This window comes from Oncorhynchus tshawytscha, linkage group LG34 (genome assembly GCF_018296145.1).
Source record: "Oncorhynchus tshawytscha isolate Ot180627B linkage group LG34, Otsh_v2.0, whole genome shotgun sequence".
In the NCBI taxonomy this organism is placed as follows: domain Eukaryota; kingdom Metazoa; phylum Chordata; class Actinopteri; order Salmoniformes; family Salmonidae; genus Oncorhynchus; species Oncorhynchus tshawytscha.
The window spans coordinates 493,674-505,023 of NC_056462.1; the positions used below are offsets into that span (position 1 = coordinate 493,674).

At 39.6% G+C, this 11,350-nt stretch overlaps 1 pseudogene; it reads left to right on the top strand.

The window, feature by feature from the left end:
• Positions 1-390: 390 nt before the first annotated feature.
• Positions 391-11,329, top strand: LOC112231659 (annotated as a pseudogene).
• Positions 11,330-11,350: the final 21 nt, after the last annotated feature.

An 11,350-nucleotide genomic window follows, 5' to 3' on the forward strand; every position in this document is an offset into this window, starting at 1 on the left:
ATTAAATAAAGTGCATATGAGCTTCATGATTTACACAAATTCACTGAAAACACGCAATAACAACGGTTATATTAGCAGGCTATTGCACTTTTCATTAAGCATAATTTTGGACAAATAATAGATTCATGCAACATTATAGACTAAACTTTCAAATCCTGTTAGGCCTGCTGTAGGTTTATTTTTCTGCGACAATAGGCTTATTGGTCAAATTAAAATCCTACACCTGTAAATCAACCATATCCTGAACAACTAGGATGGCCCATGAATTTAGTTGTAATCAGGCATCAGACAAAACAAATATTTAAGGGCGAGATATTGGAGATCACGAGACATGTACTAAATCATTCAAGAGAGGTCACAAATTGTTTAGTTTAAACATGAAGCTGTAACATAATTGCGGACAGTATCCTATTTAGCCTATTTATAAAGGAGAAATGTATCCCGACAAAAAGCAGATATTGCCATGGCGGACACGTGGGTTTATGTGTTGGGGGAAAAAGGGGACAATTTATTTGAGAACATAACTACACTACAATCCTATTTTCAAACAAAAAAAACTCTCCTTTCTCCGCTGCACATGTCAAGACTTCAAAAATCACTAGTCTGTCGCACATATGGGCCACGTTTCTCACCTATTGGAGCTTTGAAAGAAGGCTAACTACTGATATTATCATCAACATTTAAAAAATATTTTAATCGACCGTAGCTTGCCTGGAATCCCGGAAATCTTCCTGAATAGCGTTGGATGCGAAATTAGGAAGCCTAGCGGAAAGCATCTGCAGCAGAATCTGCTTATGTCAGGTGTTCTTCTGTCCATTGCTGTAGTCAAGGCACGGAGCGGTGAGATAGAGGTGGATTGCATCGAAGTCACTCTGCCATTGTCATACATTTAAAAAAAAAAATGTTAGCCTCGAAGCATTGGTTATGGATAAATTTGATTATACTGTGTCTCGGTCAAGCCAGTCTAGCTGCACCTAAAAAGGTTTTTCGATGCCCTTCGGGATGCTCGTGCTCCAGGGAGACCATTATTTGTGTCGGGACCTCAAGTGTACCACGGACTATGCCGAATGACATCAACTCACTGTGAGTATTGTCCTCAATGTATTCATCATCACACATAGTTGAAAGGAAAATACAGTTGGCCTATCACATGGAATGTTGGAAAACGTGCAAGCATGAATTGTGTAATGACATGAAGTTTGTAATGACTTCAGTGTTACAAATGTAGCCTAACCCACTTTTTTTGTGTCAATGATTTCCTCGTTACAGACTATTTAGTCAACTGAAGCATATTAATAGGTTAATGCTGGTTTCATATTGTCAATATTATGTCGATCTTCCACCAGGAGCATAGTAAATGGATCCCTCGCAGAAATCACAGAGGCCATGTTCTCCCTCATGCCATCTCTGCAGTTGCTGTACGTAGCCACATAATTTACATTTTCAGCAAGTACCTAAGAATATTGTGTTTTTATAGTAACCTATACATGGATGCAGCAATGCAGGCCTACACCACTAAATGTAAATGCAATTCTGATGAGGCTGTGGTCCTGTATGGCTTAGTTGATAGAGCATGACGCTTGCTAAATCAGGGCTATGTTTTGAATTCCTGGTGCTACCCAAACGTACAATGGATGTATGCATGACTAAGTCGCTTTCTGTTAAATGGCATAAATGATTACTATATCAGACAGAGACACATGCAGGGAGTCGTGTCAGACTGAACTGCCTTATTTATGAACAGTATTTCAATGCCTTCGATAGTCTGTTTGGTCATTGTGTCTTGCAGATCGAAGGTCCGTCACTCACTAAATGGTCCGTCACTCACTAAATGACTAGATATTATGATGTAGCCATGAAAATGATTACTACAGTAATCATTTCAATTCTTCACTTGAAACCACACACACACTTGGGCGAGTACGAATGCAAGCCCTAACACGCACACAACTCACTGCATCCATGCTGCTAATCTTTTTTTCTTTTCATCTTTAATACGTGTAACATTTGCCATCCAAATGTTAAAAGTGGAATATGCTATGGAATTTTGGCTAGTATGACCCAAAAAGTATCATGTTTTTCTTATTTTCTCAGGCTTCTCAATTCAAATTCATTGACCACCATCAAAGATGATGCATTCTATGGCCTTCCTCATCTTGAATATTTGTGAGTATTTGGTTCAAACTAATTTGGCTTCCTCTCCTCAGTCAACTGTTTTTGCAGAGACTGTATGATTAACAAACATCTGAATTAATCTTCAATGTCTAAACACATTTTAAGGTGGCCTATGGAGCACTAGTGTAATGTGATACCTGTAATTCGCCATAATTTTTTCTTAATTTGTGTCATATAAAACCAAAAGTTGTTAGCTTTAGTAAAATAAGTAACTTGATGTTTTTAAAAGTGAATAACAAGCTCAAAAGACAGCTAGAGTAACATCATTACTCCCTTAATTTATTACATTTGTGATTAACAGATTCATAGAAGGCAACAAGATTGAGACCATCGCCAAAAATGCCCTCAGAGGTCTCCGAGACGTGACTCATTTGTAAGTCTGCTGATGCCATTTGTACCATCTCTATTCTACCCAGGGCTGTAACTGCATATGAAGACACCAAGGTCCGGACCTCTGTAATTGTTTAGAATTTAAAAAATATACAGTACCAGTCAAAAGTTTGGACACACCTACTCATTCAAGGGTTTTTCTTTATTTCTACTATTTTCTACATTGTATAATAATAGTGAAGACATCAAAACAATGAAATAACACATATGGAATCATGTAGTAACCAAAAAAGTGTTCAACAAATAAACATATATTGAATATTTTAGATTATTCAGGGTAGCCACCCTTTGCCTTGATGACAGCTTTGCACACGCTTGGCATTCTCTCAACCAAATTCACCTGGAATTAATTTCAAACAATCTTGAAGGAGTTCCCACATATGCTGAGTACTTGTTGGCCGCTGTTCCTTCACTCTGTGGTCCAACTCATCCCAAATCATCTCAATTGGGTTGAGGTCGGGTGATTGTGAAGGCCATGTCATCCGATGCAGCACTCCATCATTCTCCTTCTTGGTCAAATAGCCCTTACACAGCCTGGAGGTGTGTTGGGTCATTGTCCTGTTGAAAAATAAATGATAGTCCCACTAAGCGCAAACCAGATGGGATGGCATATCGCTGCAGAACGCTGTGGTAGCTGTGGTAGCCATGCTGGTTAAGTGTGCCTTGAATACTAAATAAATCAGTGACAGTGTCACCAGCAAAGCACCCCCATCACAACTCCTCCTCCATGCTTCACGGTGGGAACCACACATGGGGAGATCATCCATTCACCTGCTCTGCGTCTCACAAAGACCAGTGGTGGAAAAAGTACCAAATTGTCATACTTGATTAAAAGTATCGATACCTTAATGGAAAGTTACTCAAGTAAAAGTGAAAGTTACTCAAGTAAAAGTTAAATACTACTTGAGTAAAAGTCTAAAAGTATTTGGTGCTAAATATAATTGTAAATGTAAATGTAATTGATAAAATATACTTATGTATGAAAAGTGTAAATCATTTCAAATTCCTTATATTAAGCAAAGCAGACGGCACCCTGCCTGGGTACACTACAACACTCAGACATAATCTACAAATTATGCATTTGTGTTTAGTGAGCCTGTCAGATCAGAGGCAGTAGGGATAACCACGTATTATCTTGATAAGTGCGTGAAAGTCCTCAACTGGCAGCTTCATGAAATAGTACCCGCAAAACACCAGTCTCAACGTCAACAGTGAAGAGGCGACTCCGGGATGCTGGCCTTCTAGGCAGAGTTCCTCTGTCCAGTGTCTGTGTTCTTTTGCCCATCTTAATATTTTCTTTTTATTGGCCAGTCTGAGATATGGCCTTTTCTTTGCAACTCTGCCTAGAAGGCCAGCATCCCGGAGTCGCCTCCTCACTGTTGACGTTCAGACTGGTGTTTTGTGGGTACTATTTAATGAAGCTGCCATTTGAGGACTTGTGAGGCGTCTGTTTCTCTAATGTACTTGTCCTCTTGCTCAGTTGTGCACCGGGGCCTCGCACTCCTCTTTCTATTCTGGTTAGAGCCAGTCTGCTCTGTTCTGTGATGGGAGTAGTACATAGCGTTGTATGAGATCTTCAGTTTCTTGGCAATTTCTCGTATGGAATAGCCTTCGTTCCTCAGAACAAGAATAGACTGACGAGTTTCAGAAGAAAGGTCTTTGTTTCTGGCCATTTTCTGGCCTCTGGGCCTCTGTACGCCTATGTAGATATTCCATAAATAAAATCAGCCTTTTCCAGCCACAATAGTCATTTACAACATTAACAATGTCTACACCGTATTTCTGATCAATTTTATGTTATTTTAATGGACAAAAAATGTGCTTTTCTTTCAAAAACAAGCACATTTCTAAGTGACCCCAAACTTTTGAACGGTAGTGTATATATAGAGAGATTTTTTAGGACCTCAGTCAAGGTCTCAACTTACTGTTGAGAGTTAGAATAGTAGAATACACAAGGTGCAATTTTGAAACTTAGTTGTGAATTGGTTTTTCTTTTGTTATATGTCACTCACAGACAGTCACTCAATTAGCCCAAGTCAGTTAAAACATTTTTGATTGGTAAATTAGTCTAGTTAGTCTATCCAGCTATATAAAATTGCAGTAATCATGGCCGAATTCCCGACCCGGCCCAGGGCCCTGACTTCCAGGGGGCCCCCGTTGATTTTGTTAGTCACTTCCACTCAGATATCATATTAGCATGGCATAAGTCATGACAAAATGTGTAGAATTGCAGAAAAGGTGCTTTAAAACTGCAAAAAATTATCCCCATCCCATGACAAAATATTTAGAATTGTAGGAAATTATCTGTAAAACTGCAACCCCCCAAAAATGATTTGTTTACTTTTTGTTCATAAAATACTTTTTCTGCTTACAAATTCCTTTGTACGCATTCAATTATCGTTTTGAATCCTGGTGCTGAGTTAATGTGAGTTAATGTGTTGCGACTTATTCTATAGCTAATAGGCTATGGCTGAATCTCCAACCAAACACTTGGCCACTAAGTCCTTTATTGAGTGGTGTTGTGTTCGATAGTGATCATTCGTGTTTTGGCCAAAATGAGCATTGGGACAATGCGCACTCCATGTCCCAATTGCCACTTAGCAATATTCAAAAATTCTAAATCCATTTGCGAGAATCGCCTCCTGCGATCTGTCTTGTACCATGACTCACATGCTATGAAACATGGGTACTGAGAACCTGGGGAAGACACAGACGCATACTCGGATAGACAGTGAGAAAGTTGCAACAAAAAAAAGAATCGGCGTTGGATGCCCACTCAATAAAGAGGCTTCCAAAGGGCGCAGTGGAGCCATCAATGACTCAAGACTAGCATTTTTAGATTGACTCAATTGACTTGTAAGTGCTCGAAGTACTCAAGTGTTTGGTTTGAGATTCAGCCTATATGTTTATAGATCAACTTTTTGCTGACCCCCCAACCCCCCCGTCCAAACCTCACTAAACTCAGACAGACCCTGTCTCTGCCATCTCTTCCATCTTTATTGTCTCTCGATCTCTATTCTATTCCATCTTTATAATCTCTACCATCTCTATTTTCTATCATGTCTATCATCTGTACTATTTCTACCAACTCTTCCATTTTTCAATCATTTCTATCGGCGCTATCATTTCACTCTCCCTGATCATCTCTCTGTACCACCTCTGTCATTTCTATCAGATCTATCAATCTCTTATATCTACCATTTCTATTGTCTCTACCATTTCTATAATTTCTATTCTCTACTATCTTTATCATCTCAATCCTCCACCCAAGAATCTCTCTCCATGATGACACATTATTTTTCTCACCGTCTCCTGCCGCACTGTCTCTCGCAGGTCGCTGGCTAACAACAACATGAGGGCTTTGCCAAGGGATCTCTTCCACGATCTTGACTCCCTGCTAGAGCTGTGAGTAAGAAACCCAGCTAGCAATCACTTATAGGACCACAGGTTTCTATGAGGCAGCACTGACACTGCACCAAACATCTCTAATTGACAGTTGGCAACCCGCTCTTATTAGGCTTTTAATGAGATTAACAGGAAATGGTTGTTATACTCAGCTAGTTCAGTCAGAATGCTGCTTGTGCTTAAAGAGTTAATGGTCAATTTGTGTATATACCTCAATGTTTTGTTTTTAGTAGGTTTGTACCGTACACTGGCTAGACAGTGATTTAGAAATGGTGCACAAAATTGTTACTAGGGACAAGCTTAGTCCCGCATGCATATAGGGCGCCATTTTTGTCACAGAACAGAGCACAGATCTGTGAAAAACATTGTAGAGCTCCACATTTATAATATGCAGTGCAATATAATTTGAAAATGTTATTTAATGTTGTGCATAACTGCCAATTGCTCATGCAAAATTTTGCCCGTAATGTGTTGTTGTTTTGGCATTTGAAAAGGTGTATGGGATGTTACGCCTGGTCCAGAGACAACCTTCAGCCCCTTTCCCCTAGGTCCATCTGAAGAGAGATTGGATAGGTGAAATCAACATGATGTTTCATCAAATCTGAAAACCCACAAGGGGCTAAGGAAAGGGACTAGGGGTTATTTTGAAAAAAGTGTTAGAGTTAGGTTTAATCTGATTTTAGGGAAGTAGATAAAGGGCTTCATTGCCACAATCCCAAACTATCCCTTTAATTGGTGTCCAGGAAACTAGCCCCTAGAGTCCAGACATTATTTTCTTGCAGTGTGAGGATAATGGATGGTATACATGTCCCCCATTATTTTAACTCTGAATACCCTAAGCTTTGCCTTTTACTAAGTAATCACATTCTATCTTTTGGTGGATTCGTTTATGTTACTGCATCCATCCTCTGTCACATGTTAGGGATTTGAGAGGCAACATATTTCAGTGTGACTGCGAGAACAAGTGGCTGATGATGTGGCTGAAAAACACCAACGCTACCGTATCGGATGTCAACTGCGCAGGTCCCATAGAAATGAAGGGCAAACGCCTGAACGACCTTCCAATCCCGCCAGACGAGTGTATCTCCACGGGTAATTTAACCAGCGCACCTCCACACTCAACAAACACACCCAACAAATGGATATTATTTCTCCTTTTAAGAATTATAATTTTGGTGTGTGTGTTGAGGGGGAATCAAATATACAGTTATGCATTTTATTTATAGGCACACTTGCCATCTGTGTGATACTGTAATAATACTACACATATACTGTAGTAGCTCTACATACTATGAACCATGTTTGATTTACATATTGTGATACACAAAGGTTTCATGACACACAGTCCTTTCACACCATATGTGTTGTCTGTTCAGCAGTTGATCAGATTTCTTGTAACAACACAAATACCTTTTTAACTCTTACATGGTAAAATACATTTTACTTTCTGTAATAATGTATTGGACATCATCAGTACTTTGCTGTTGAATAATTAACCTGGGCGGCAGGGTAGACTAGTGGTTAGAGTGTTGGACTAGTAACCGAAAGGTTGCAAGTTCAAATCCCCGAGCTGAAAAGGTACAAATCTGTTGTTCTGCCCCCGAATAGGCAGTTAACCCACTGTTCATAGGCTGAATAGAAAATAAGAATTTGTTCTTAACTGACTTGCCTAGTTAAATAAAGGTAAAATATTTTTTTAAATTACCAATATGGACAATGGGGGCTTTAATTCTTAAAATTCAAGTTATATTTAATTACTAATTTGTTGTAGCTTAATTAGAGAGTTGCCAGATTATTGTGGCCTTGTGTGGATATCAGGGTCTCCTCTGTACACATTTTTGTGTTGTGTTCATCATGTTGTGTTCCTTTTCTGCCCCACAGACTTTGTCCGCCATCAGTCCATTCCAACCCAGGCTTTGTCGGCTGACATTTTCTCCCATAAGGAGGACATTTATGTGGCGATGGCTGACCCCAATTTACAACAGCTGTGTGGTCATGGAATGGGACCACATTGAAATGAATTTCAGGCCTTTCGATAACATCACAGGTTTGATTTATTTTCATGTTTGTTTAAAAAAGAAAAGAAACGTTTATTGATTGTAGGCCTATCCTTGTTGTTTAGTTAAATATACTAGAAATCTCACCGTCCATTTTTTTTGTTTTTCAGTTGTACCATACACTGAGTTTACAAAACATTTCCATGCTCTTTCCATGACATAGACTGACCAGGTGAATCCAGGTGAAATCTATGATCCCTTATTGATATCACCTGTTAAATCCACGTCAATTAGTGTAGATGAAGGGGAGGAGACAAGTTAAAGAAGATTGTTAAGTCTTGACACAATTGAGACATGGATTGTGTATGTGTACCATTCAGAGGGTAAATGGGCAAGACAAAATATTTAAGTGCCTTTGAAAGGGGTATTGTAGTAGGTGCAAGGCACCCCGGTTTGAGTGTACCAAGAACTGCAACGCTGCTGGGTTTTTCACACTCAACAGTTTCCCGTGTGTATCAAGAATGGTTCACCACCCAAAGGACATCCAGCCAACTTGACACAACTATGGGAGGCATTGGAGTCAACATGCGCCAGCTTCCCTGTGGAATGCTTTCGACACCTTGTAGTCCATGCCCCTACAAATTGAATTTAGGTCCCAATGAATTACGGCAAAGGAGGGTGCAACTCAATATTTTTTCATTTGTAAAAACTTTTTTTATTTAACCAGGCAAGTCAGTTAAGAACAAATTCTTATTTACAATGACGGCCTACCCCGGGCAAACCTGGACGACGCCCTATGGGACTCCCCAATCACGGCCAGATGTGATGCAGCCTGGATTTGAACCAGAGACTGTAGTGATACCTCTTGCACAGAGATGCAGTGCCTTAGACCGCTGCGCAACTCTGGAGCAAATATTAGGAAGGTGTTCCTAATGTTTTTTACACTCAGTTTACATTTGTTGTTCCACACACAATTCAATAGAAATCACAAATTTGACTGGCCAGGACCTTAAAACAACTTATCTAGTGTGAATGTATATTGGGAAAGTTTTTATTACACTCATATAGCAGTCAATATAAACTGAAATACATCAGCATACAAAATATTAAGATAAGAGTAACAAAATAAAAAGTGTAAGTAAATACATTTTATAAAAAATGTCCTGCGTCTTAAAGCGGCTCCTTAATCAATGAGCAGAAGTATAGGGTGGTTGACCTCTTGTACTGTTCAGTTCTAGACTTTGGTATAGTCAGTTGGTTTTGGCTGCGGGTGTTCCTGCCTGTCACTGTTTCGTCAGGGGGTAGCCAGTCTTTGAATTGAGATTTTAGGAGGCTGACAGCGAAATCCGTGCAGAGTTGTGTCGTTATTTAATCTCAAGTGCCTCAGTATAACGGGAGTATCATCCTAGGATGGTGTAGCATGCTCTTTTCTGAATAATTTCCAGGTCATCAGACTGGGCCTGGGTCAGTGAGCTATTCCATCACATGAGTAGTGGTAGAGCTTATAGGACTTGATAATTTGACTATATTTTATTTCATTTTGTTCTCATTCATAATTTCACTATTACTAATGATTTAAATATTACTCCAGGAAAGTCTGTTGTTGGATGCAAGTCTGTTCTGATTGACAACCACGTCTTGGTAATCGTGACTCAACTCTTTGGCGGATCCCACATCTACAAGTTTGATGATCAGCAAAACAAGTTCACCAAGTTCCAAACCATTGAGGTCTTCAACATCTCCAAACCCAATGACATTGAGGTGTTCCAAATAGCCGGCGAGTGGTACTTCATCATTGTGGACAGCTCCAAGGCAGGCCTATCTACTCTGTACAAGTGGAACGACCAAACGGACCGGAACGAGACCGGTTTCTACTCCTACCAGTTCCTCCACGAGTGGTTCCGAGATACGGACGCCGAGTTCGTCGAGCTAGACGGGAAGTCCCACCTCATCTTGGCCAGTCGCTCTCAGGCGCCCGTCATTTACCTGTGGAACAAGAGCAGCCAGAAGTTCCAGCTGCACAACGAAATCCCAAATGTTGACGACGTGGTGGCGGTCAAAGCCTTCCGGGTGGACGAGGAGCTCTACCTGGCCATGACGTGCTACATCGGTGACTCCAAAGTCCTCAAGTGGACCAGCAAGCAGTTCACTGAGGTGCAGGCCCTGCCTTCTCGTGGCGCCATGGTCCTCCAGCCGTTTTCATTCAAGGACAGGCACTACTTGGCCCTGGGAAGTGATTACTCCTTCACACAGATCTACTTGTGGGATGAGGAGATCAAAATGTTCTCTAAGTTCAAGGATATCTATGTGCAGTCTCCACGTTCTTTCAATGTGGTGTCCACTGACCGGCGTAATTTTTTATTTTCCTCCAGCTTCAAAGGGAAAACTATGGTCTTTGAGCATGTTATTGTCGACATAAGCCTGTGAAATTAGAAAGCTTTTATTTGTGCCTAACACCATCAAATGATTGTTTCCGACACATTTATACCCGTTGCCATGAGTAGTAAATGATTTATTTATTTCATGAAAGATGAATATAGTGTTTTAAATTAGTCTTTTTCATTTGCAATGAACTATGGTTTAGACAGTCTCTGCAAAACTATGAATTTCTCTTTGTTTACATTTGTTAACATTTTGTTATTGAATGTAATGATAGATTGGTAAAATGATTTCCCTTGTTAAGTGTGAAACCAAAATAATCATATTAAAGCAATGACAATATGTGAAATGTAACCCGCATGCTGAACAATTGGCTGCCAATACCTGCAATGGTCTTGTACAGTGACTTATCAGGGATATGATTATAGCAACTGCACAGTATTTACAGCTAGCTGTTAAACATTAACAACTATTATACCTTTACTGAACATAACGAATAACGGAACTGAAATTGATGATGGCCAGCTATATGGTGGAACAGTGCCTGGCTAATAGCAAAACAGAATGTCACTAATGTAGTATGAATTCCTATGCAAGATAATGATACATATCTTTCTGTATATTTAATGCTGTACTTTATTATTATGCTTTATTACATGCTGTACTACATTAGTACAGTTAGCTAGAACTTAATTTATATAATACACATATATTCCTTGTCTTTAGTGTCATGACCTTGCTGCCTTTACCTTCAACATGTTAACTATGCCCTACTACAGTATGTTACCTCTGTACAATGTTGATGTTCTGAACAAATGGTGTTTTCAGCCACATCTATCTATGTACTGTATATAAGTTAGACATAAAGAGCATTAATTGAATGTAGATTCCATTTGGCTTTAAGAAGATCCTTGTGAAATAATTGTTCTCCATTTATTATTTAACATTTGTGGATTTAAAATGCAATAGAATTAAAGCATCTGACAGGAAATATACTGCACTGT